The sequence below is a fragment of the Mobula hypostoma genome, chromosome 7, assembly GCF_963921235.1.
Source record: "Mobula hypostoma chromosome 7, sMobHyp1.1, whole genome shotgun sequence".
In the NCBI taxonomy this organism is placed as follows: Eukaryota; Metazoa; Chordata; class Chondrichthyes; order Myliobatiformes; family Myliobatidae; genus Mobula; species Mobula hypostoma.
In genome coordinates this window covers 187,239,581-187,246,936 of record NC_086103.1, presented here as the reverse complement: position 1 = coordinate 187,246,936, position 7,356 = coordinate 187,239,581, and positions in this window count along the sequence as shown.

The window sequence follows — 7,356 nt, the reverse complement described above, 5'->3', positions numbered from 1 at the left end:
CCAACACTCCTCCCTGTCTCTGTAGTCCCAACACCCCATCCATGTCTCTGTAACCCCCTCAGACCCCAACACCCCTCCGTGTCTCTGTGACCCCCTCAGTCCCCAACACCCCTCTGTGTCTCTGTAATCCCAACACATCTCCCTATCTCTGTAACCCCCTCAGACCCCAACACCCCATCCCTGTCTCTGTAAACCCCCTCAATCCCCAACACTCCTCCCTGTCTCTGTAGTCCCAACACCCCATCCATGTCTCTGTAACCCCCTCAGACCCCAACACCCCTCCGTGTCTCTGTGACCCCCTCAGTCCCCAACACCCCTCTGTGTCTCTGTAATCCCAACACATCTCCCTATCTCTGTAACCCCCTCAGACCCCAACACCCCATCCCTGTCTCTGTAAACCCCCTCAATCCCCAACACTCCTCCCTGTCTCTGTAGTCCCAACACCCCATCCATGTCTCTGTAACCCCCTCAGACCCCAACACCCCTCCGTGTCTCTGTGACCCCCTCAGTCCCCAACACCCCTCTGTGTCTCTGTAATCCCAACACATCTCCCTATCTCTGTAACCCCCTCAGACCCCAACACCCCTCCCTGTCTCTGTAACCCCCTCAGACCCCAACACCCCATCCCTGTCTCTGGAATCCCAACACCCCCTCAGTCCCCAACACCTCATCCGTCTCTGTAACCTCCTCAGTCCCCAACACCCTATCCCTGTCTCTATAACCCCTTCAGTCCCCAATACCCCATTCCTGACTCTGTAACCCCCTCAGTCCCCAACACCCCCTCCCTGTCTCTGTGACCCCCTCTGGGGATTTCATCGAAGGGCTTGGTGAGATGTCCTGCTACTGGAGAGGGCGGGCGAGGAAAGCCCTCAATTATTGCAGTGGAGTACTACCCCAGAGGGGTTGAGCGGGTTGTGGACGGGTATGAACACAACAACCTGAGTGTCAAGGGGGACAAGACTACAGATGTGATTGTGGACCAGAAAGCTGCAGGCTGACCACTCTGTCTGGCTCCTCCAGGGAGAGGGTCAGGATACCAAGTTTCTGCGAGTGCATATGAGAGAGGATCTTATCTGATCCCTCAACATCACCTCTTCAGTCAAGACACAGCAGCGCCTCCTCTTCCTGGGGAGATTGAGGTGAGTGAGGCTCCTCCCCTGCCCTCATTCTAACCGCTTTCTCTCGAGAGTTTCTTGACCAGCTGGTATGGGAAGTGCAAGGCACGTGACCGCAAGACCCTGCAACAGATTGTGAGAACTACTGACATAATCATGGGGACCTCACTCTGCTCCCCCCCCCAACTCCAAATCCAGGACGTACTGTACACCAGAATGCAGAGCCCCCGGCATAGTCAGGGCCCCTCCCATCCATCCCACAATCTCTTTCATCTCCTAGGTTCCACAGTATCAGAACAAGGACTCTCAGGCTGGGTAACAGCTTCTTGCCCAGGCTGTGAGACTTCTGAACACTGAGCACATATTGTTCATGACAGGGCCAGTACAATAATACTACATAGAACATAGAGTACAGCGCAGGAACAGGCCATTCGTCCCACAATGTTGTGCTGACCCAGCTAAAGAGCAAATCAAACACACCCCCTCCATCTTCCTTGCTTGTCCAAACATCGCCTTAAAAGCATCTAGTATAGTTACCTCTACCATGGTACCAGGCAGTGCATTCCAGGCATCCATGAGTTTCTCAGTAAAAAACTTGCTCCTCACCTCCAGTGCATGCCCTCCATTATGAGACATGTCAACCCTGGGAAAGAGTTGTTCACTATCTCTCTGCCTCTCAGAATCCTGCAATCCTGTTCCCAATCTCCCCTCAACCTCCGCTGCTTCACAGAAAACGACCCGAGTTTATCGTGAAGCGCATGCCCTCTAAATCAGGCACCATCGTGGTAAACGTCCTCTGCACCCTCTCCAAAGCCTCAACATCCTTCCTACAGTGGGGTGATCTGAACATACGCCAGATGTGGCCTAACCAGAGTTTTATAAAGTGGCAACATATACTGTTGAATATTTAACTGTCTGTCGTATATGCACTTTATGAAAACTTGTACATCTATAGAATTTTTTATCTGTTAATATTACAGAGGTAATATTATTTGATGTGCTGTATGCGATACACGTACAATGTGTTGCACCTTGGTCCCTGAAGAGCATTGTTTCGTCTAACTGTATGCATGTTACCATTCAATGACAATAGTGGATGTCGCAGCCAACGAGGAAGACTATCAAAGCTTTCCAGCTGGAGCAATGTCTGATGGAATTCGATGCAGACAAGTGTGAGGTGTTACACTTTGGTAGGAGCAACCGGGGTATGTCTTACACAGTGAACAGCAGGGCACTTAGGGGTGTGGTAGAACAAAGGGATCAGCAAACACAGGTCCATAATTCATTAGAAGTGTCATCACAGGCAGAAAGGGACATAAAGAACGCTTTTGGCACATTGGCCTTCATAAATCAAACTACTGAGTACAAGAGATGGGATGTTATGTTGAAGTTATAGAAGATGTTTCTGAGGCCAAATTTGGAGCATTGTGTAAACAACAGGAATTCTGCACATGCTGGAAATTCAAGCAACACACATCAAAGTTGCTGGTGAACGCAGCAGGCCAGGCAGCATCTCTAGGAAGAGGTACAGTCGACGTTTCAGGCCGAGACCCTTCGTCAGGACTAACTGAAGGAAGAGTTAGTAATTTACCTCTTCCTAGAGATGCTGCCTGGCCTGCTGCGTTCACCAGCAACTTTGATGTGTGTTGCTTGGAGTATTGTGTATAGTTTTGGTCACCTGCCTACAGCAAAGATGTCAATGAGATTGAAAGAGTGCAGAGAAAATTTACGAGGATGTTGCTGGGACTTGAGGACTGGAGCTACAGAGAAAGAATGAACAGGTTGGAACTTTATTCCCTAGAATGAGGGGAGGGAGGTATACAGAATTATGAGGGGTATAATTAGGGTAAATGCAAGCAGGATTTTTCCACTGAGGTTGAATGGGACTACAGCTAGAGGTCATGGGTTAAGGGTAAAAAGTGAAATGTTCAAGGGGAAACATGAGGGGAAAATTCTTCACTCAGGGTGGTGGGAGTGTGGAACAAACTGCTGGCACAAGAGGTGGATGTGGGTTAAATCTCAACATTTAAGAGACATTTGGATAGATACGTGGATGGGAGGGGTATGGAGGGCTTTGGTTTGGGTGCAGGTCGATGAGACGAGGAAGATTAATAGTTCGGCACAGACTAGATGGGTCAAAGGGCCTGTTTCTGTGCTGTCATGTTTTATGACTCTAAACTTGAACATGAACAGCACTTTTGATTCTGTGAAGTCGAACCCCCACGTAATGTTTTTTCTATGAATTTAAGAATGAAAAGCCATTGCAGTTTATTATTGTAAATATATTCTAACAAAGTTTAATCTAGTAAAAGAAATCTACAAACCTGAGGAGATACCTCAGCCTTCAGACCTCCTCCTCCCCCCACACCCAATACGTGCTACTGTGTCGCTGTGGCTATCCCTCAAGGTCGAGGATGATGGGCTTCGTTCTGTTGATCTACTTATGGGCTCTCGAGTGGCTTATGAGGCCAATCTTGGCTTTGAAAGTTCTTCCGCATTCAGGACAGGTAGTTCCATATGGCAGATCGGGCTTTGGTTGTTGCGTAAGTGAAGTGACCCTCTCTCACTGATCACTCTCTGGACTGCTGTCAAAGATGCAGAAGGAAATACCCACTACCCATCCCACAATCTCTTTGACCCATTACCAGGGCCAAGGAGCTACAGGGGCATCAGGACTAGGACTGTCAGACTGGGTAACAGCTTCTTCCCTCAGGCTGGGAGACTAATGAACACCCTGTCACCACTGAGGTCTCATCACCAGGACAGTGAGGGGTTTACTGTTTACCTGTGCTGTGCACTACATGCATCTTGAATTGTATTTTATTAATTTATTTATGGTAATGATTTGTATTATGTGCTGTGTGTGGTATGATTTGTGGGTGCACCATAGTCCAGGGGAACGTTGTTTCGTTTAGTTTAACAGTCAGATGATGATAAAGTTGAAGTTGGGAGCGTGAGTAGATTGTTTGGCTCCTTGGTCCCGTCCGCAAATTAAATGTGACCATGGCTGATCCAAAGACACGAGAGATCCTGCAGACGCTGGAAATCCACAGCAACACACACAAGTGCTGCAGGAACTGAGCAGCTATGGACTGGGACTGCATAGCCCTCATTTTTCTATCATCCATGTGTCTTTCTAGTTCCACAGTTCATGAATTCTCCATCCAGCATGTTACACATGTGCTGGGAGTTCTCCTCTTTCCCACTTACTGCACCCACCCCCCTCACCCCCACCCAGCTGATGAATCAGTGGTCCTACGTGCAACACTTTGCAAGTAACCATTACCGTGTGAAGTGATTCACTTTGGAAGGTGGGACGTGAAGGCAGGGTACAGGGTAAATGGCAGGATTCTTAGTGGTGTGGAGGAACAGGAGTATCTTGGGCTCCACACTCACAGATGCCTCAAAGTTGCCACACAAGTTGATAGGCTTGTTGTGAGGCTGTTTAGTGTGTGGACTTGTATTGGGTTCAAGAGCCGTGAGGTAACATTGCAGCTCCATAAAACTCCGGTTAGACCACACTTGGAATATCGTGTTCTGTTCTGGTCACCTCATTATAGGAAGGATGTGGGAGCTTTAGAGAGGGTGCAGAGGAGACTTACCAGGATGCTGCCTGAATTGGCGAGCAGGTCTTATGAGGAGATATTGAGCGAGCTTGGGCTTTTCTGTTTGGAGTGAAGGAGGATGAGAGGTGACTTGATTGAAATGTACAAGATGGTAAGAGGCATTGATAGAGTGGACAGCCAGACTTTTTCCCAGGGTGGAAATGGCTAATATGAGGGGGCCATAATTTTAAGGTGATTGAAGGGAAGTATAGGGGGATTTTGTTTTTTTTTATATACACAGAGTGACCCTCCATTGGTATCACCCCTCTCACAGTGGGACTCACTCAGTAACACACCTGAGAGTGAGAATACCATCCCTCCCACAATACTGTGAAGGATCATGTCAGAATCCAGGGAAAAGCCCTTTGAAACATTGCAGTGCCATTTTCCAGAGATATTCCCAGCTGGAGTGCAAAGAGATGAAGAGCTGAGGGCAGTGGAGAGCCCCGGCCTCAGCTGCCAAAAGCCAGTGTGTTTAATGGAGGGCGGCTTCACGGATTCAGATAATGAGGTGTTTGTTCCAGTTGCCTGGGTAGTGTTTTGTTCATCAGTAATTAACCCAAGCATGTACTCTTCAGTAACAGAGACTTGGAAATACCCTGCACAGCAAGTCTGGGCAGGTCAGAACAGTTTGGCACTGCTGTAACCTGCCCACACTTGCTCAAGCCCAACCCAGCATCCTGGGGAAAAGACACCCACCAGGCACCAGGGAGGGGTCCTCCTTCACTGAGTGGCTCCTTCACAGTGTCCCTCCCTCAGCACCACCTCCCAGTGTGACCCTCCCTCAGCACCACCCCTCCCACAGTGTGACCCTCCCTCGGTACCACCTCCCAGTGTGACCCTCCCTCAGTACCACCTCCCACAGTGTGACCCTCCCTCGGTACCACCTCCCAGTGTGACCCTCCCTCAGCACCACCCCTCCCACAGTGTGACCCTCCCTCGGTACCACCTCCCAGTGTGACCCTCCCTCAGTACCACCTCCCACAGTGTGACCCTCCCTCAGTACCACCTCCCAGTGTGACCCTCCCTCAGCACCACCCCTCCCACAGTGTGACCCTCCCTCGGTACCACCTCCCACAGTGTGACCCTCCCTCAGTACCACCCCTCCCACAGAGTGACCCTCCCTCAGCATCACCTCCCAGTGTGACCCTCCCTCAGCACCACCTCCCACAGTGTGACACCCCCTCGATACCACCTCCTAGTGTGACCCTCCCTCGGTACCACCCCTCCCAGTGTGACCCTCCCTCGGTACCACCTCCCAGTGTGACCCTCCCACAGAACCACCTCCCAGTGTGACCCTCCCTCAGTACCACCTCCCACAGTGTGACCCTCCCTCAGTACCACCCCCCCCACAGTGTGACCCTCCCTCAGCACCACCCCTCCCAGTGTGACTCTCCCTCAGTACCGTCCCTCCCACAGTGTGACCCTCCCTCAGAACCACCTCCCAGTGTGTCCCTCCCTCAGTACCACCTCCCACAGTGTGACCCTCCCTCAGTACCACCCCTCCCACAGTGACCCTCCCTCAGTACCGCCCCTCCCACAGTGTGACCCTCCCTCAGCACCACCCCTCCCAGTGTGACCCTCCCTCAGTACCGTCCCTCCCACAGTGTGACCCTCCCTCAGTACCACCCCTCCCAGTGTGACCCTCCCTCAGTACCGTCCCTCCCACGGTGTGACCCTCCCTCAGTACCACCCCTCCCAGTGTGACCCTCCCTCAGTACCACCCCTCCCACGCTGTGACCCTCCCTCAGTACTGCCCCTCCCCAAGTGTGACCCTCCCTCAGTACCACCCCTCCACAGTGTGACCCTCCCTCAGTACCGCCCCTCCCACTGCAACCCTCCCTCAGTACCACCCCTCCCACAGTGTGACCCTCCCTCAGTACCACCCCTCCCACAGTGTGACCCTCCCTCAGTACCACCCCTCCCACAGTGTGACCTTCCCTCAGTACCACCCCTCCCACGGTGTGACCCTCCCTCAGTACCACCCCTCCCACAGTGTGACCCTCCCTCAGTACCACCCCTCCCATGGTGTGACCCTCCCTCAGTACCGCCCCTCCCACAGTGTGACCCTCACTCAGTACCGTCCCTCCCATGGTGTGACCCTCCCTCAGTACCACCCCTCCCACAGTGTGACCCTCCCTCAGTACCGCCCCTCCCACTGCAACCCTCCCTCAGTACCACCCCTCCCACAGTGTGACCTTCCCTCAGTACCACCCCTCCCACGGTGTGACCCTCCCTCAGTATCACCCCTCCACAGTGTGACCCTCCCTCGGTACCACCCCTCCACAGTGTGACCCTCCCTCAGTACCACCCCTCCCACAGTGTGACCCTCCCTCAGTACCACCCCTCCCACAGTGTGACCCTCCCTCAGTACCACCCCTTCTAGGATCCCAGTTAGCAGACTCGGGACTGATCTGCACAGATACTAACTGTTAGCAGTCCACGTAGAAGGTTCTGCCTTGGGTGCATTCATGCTTGGGTATCCCTGAGAAAGAACAGAGTGTTATGAATCACTACACCATGGAATCTGGCCCTTTGGCCCATCTAGTCCATGCCTAACCACTAATCTGCCTAGTCCCATCAACCCGTATCCGCACCTCAGCACTCCACACCTCTCTGCTATCTAAATGTCTCTT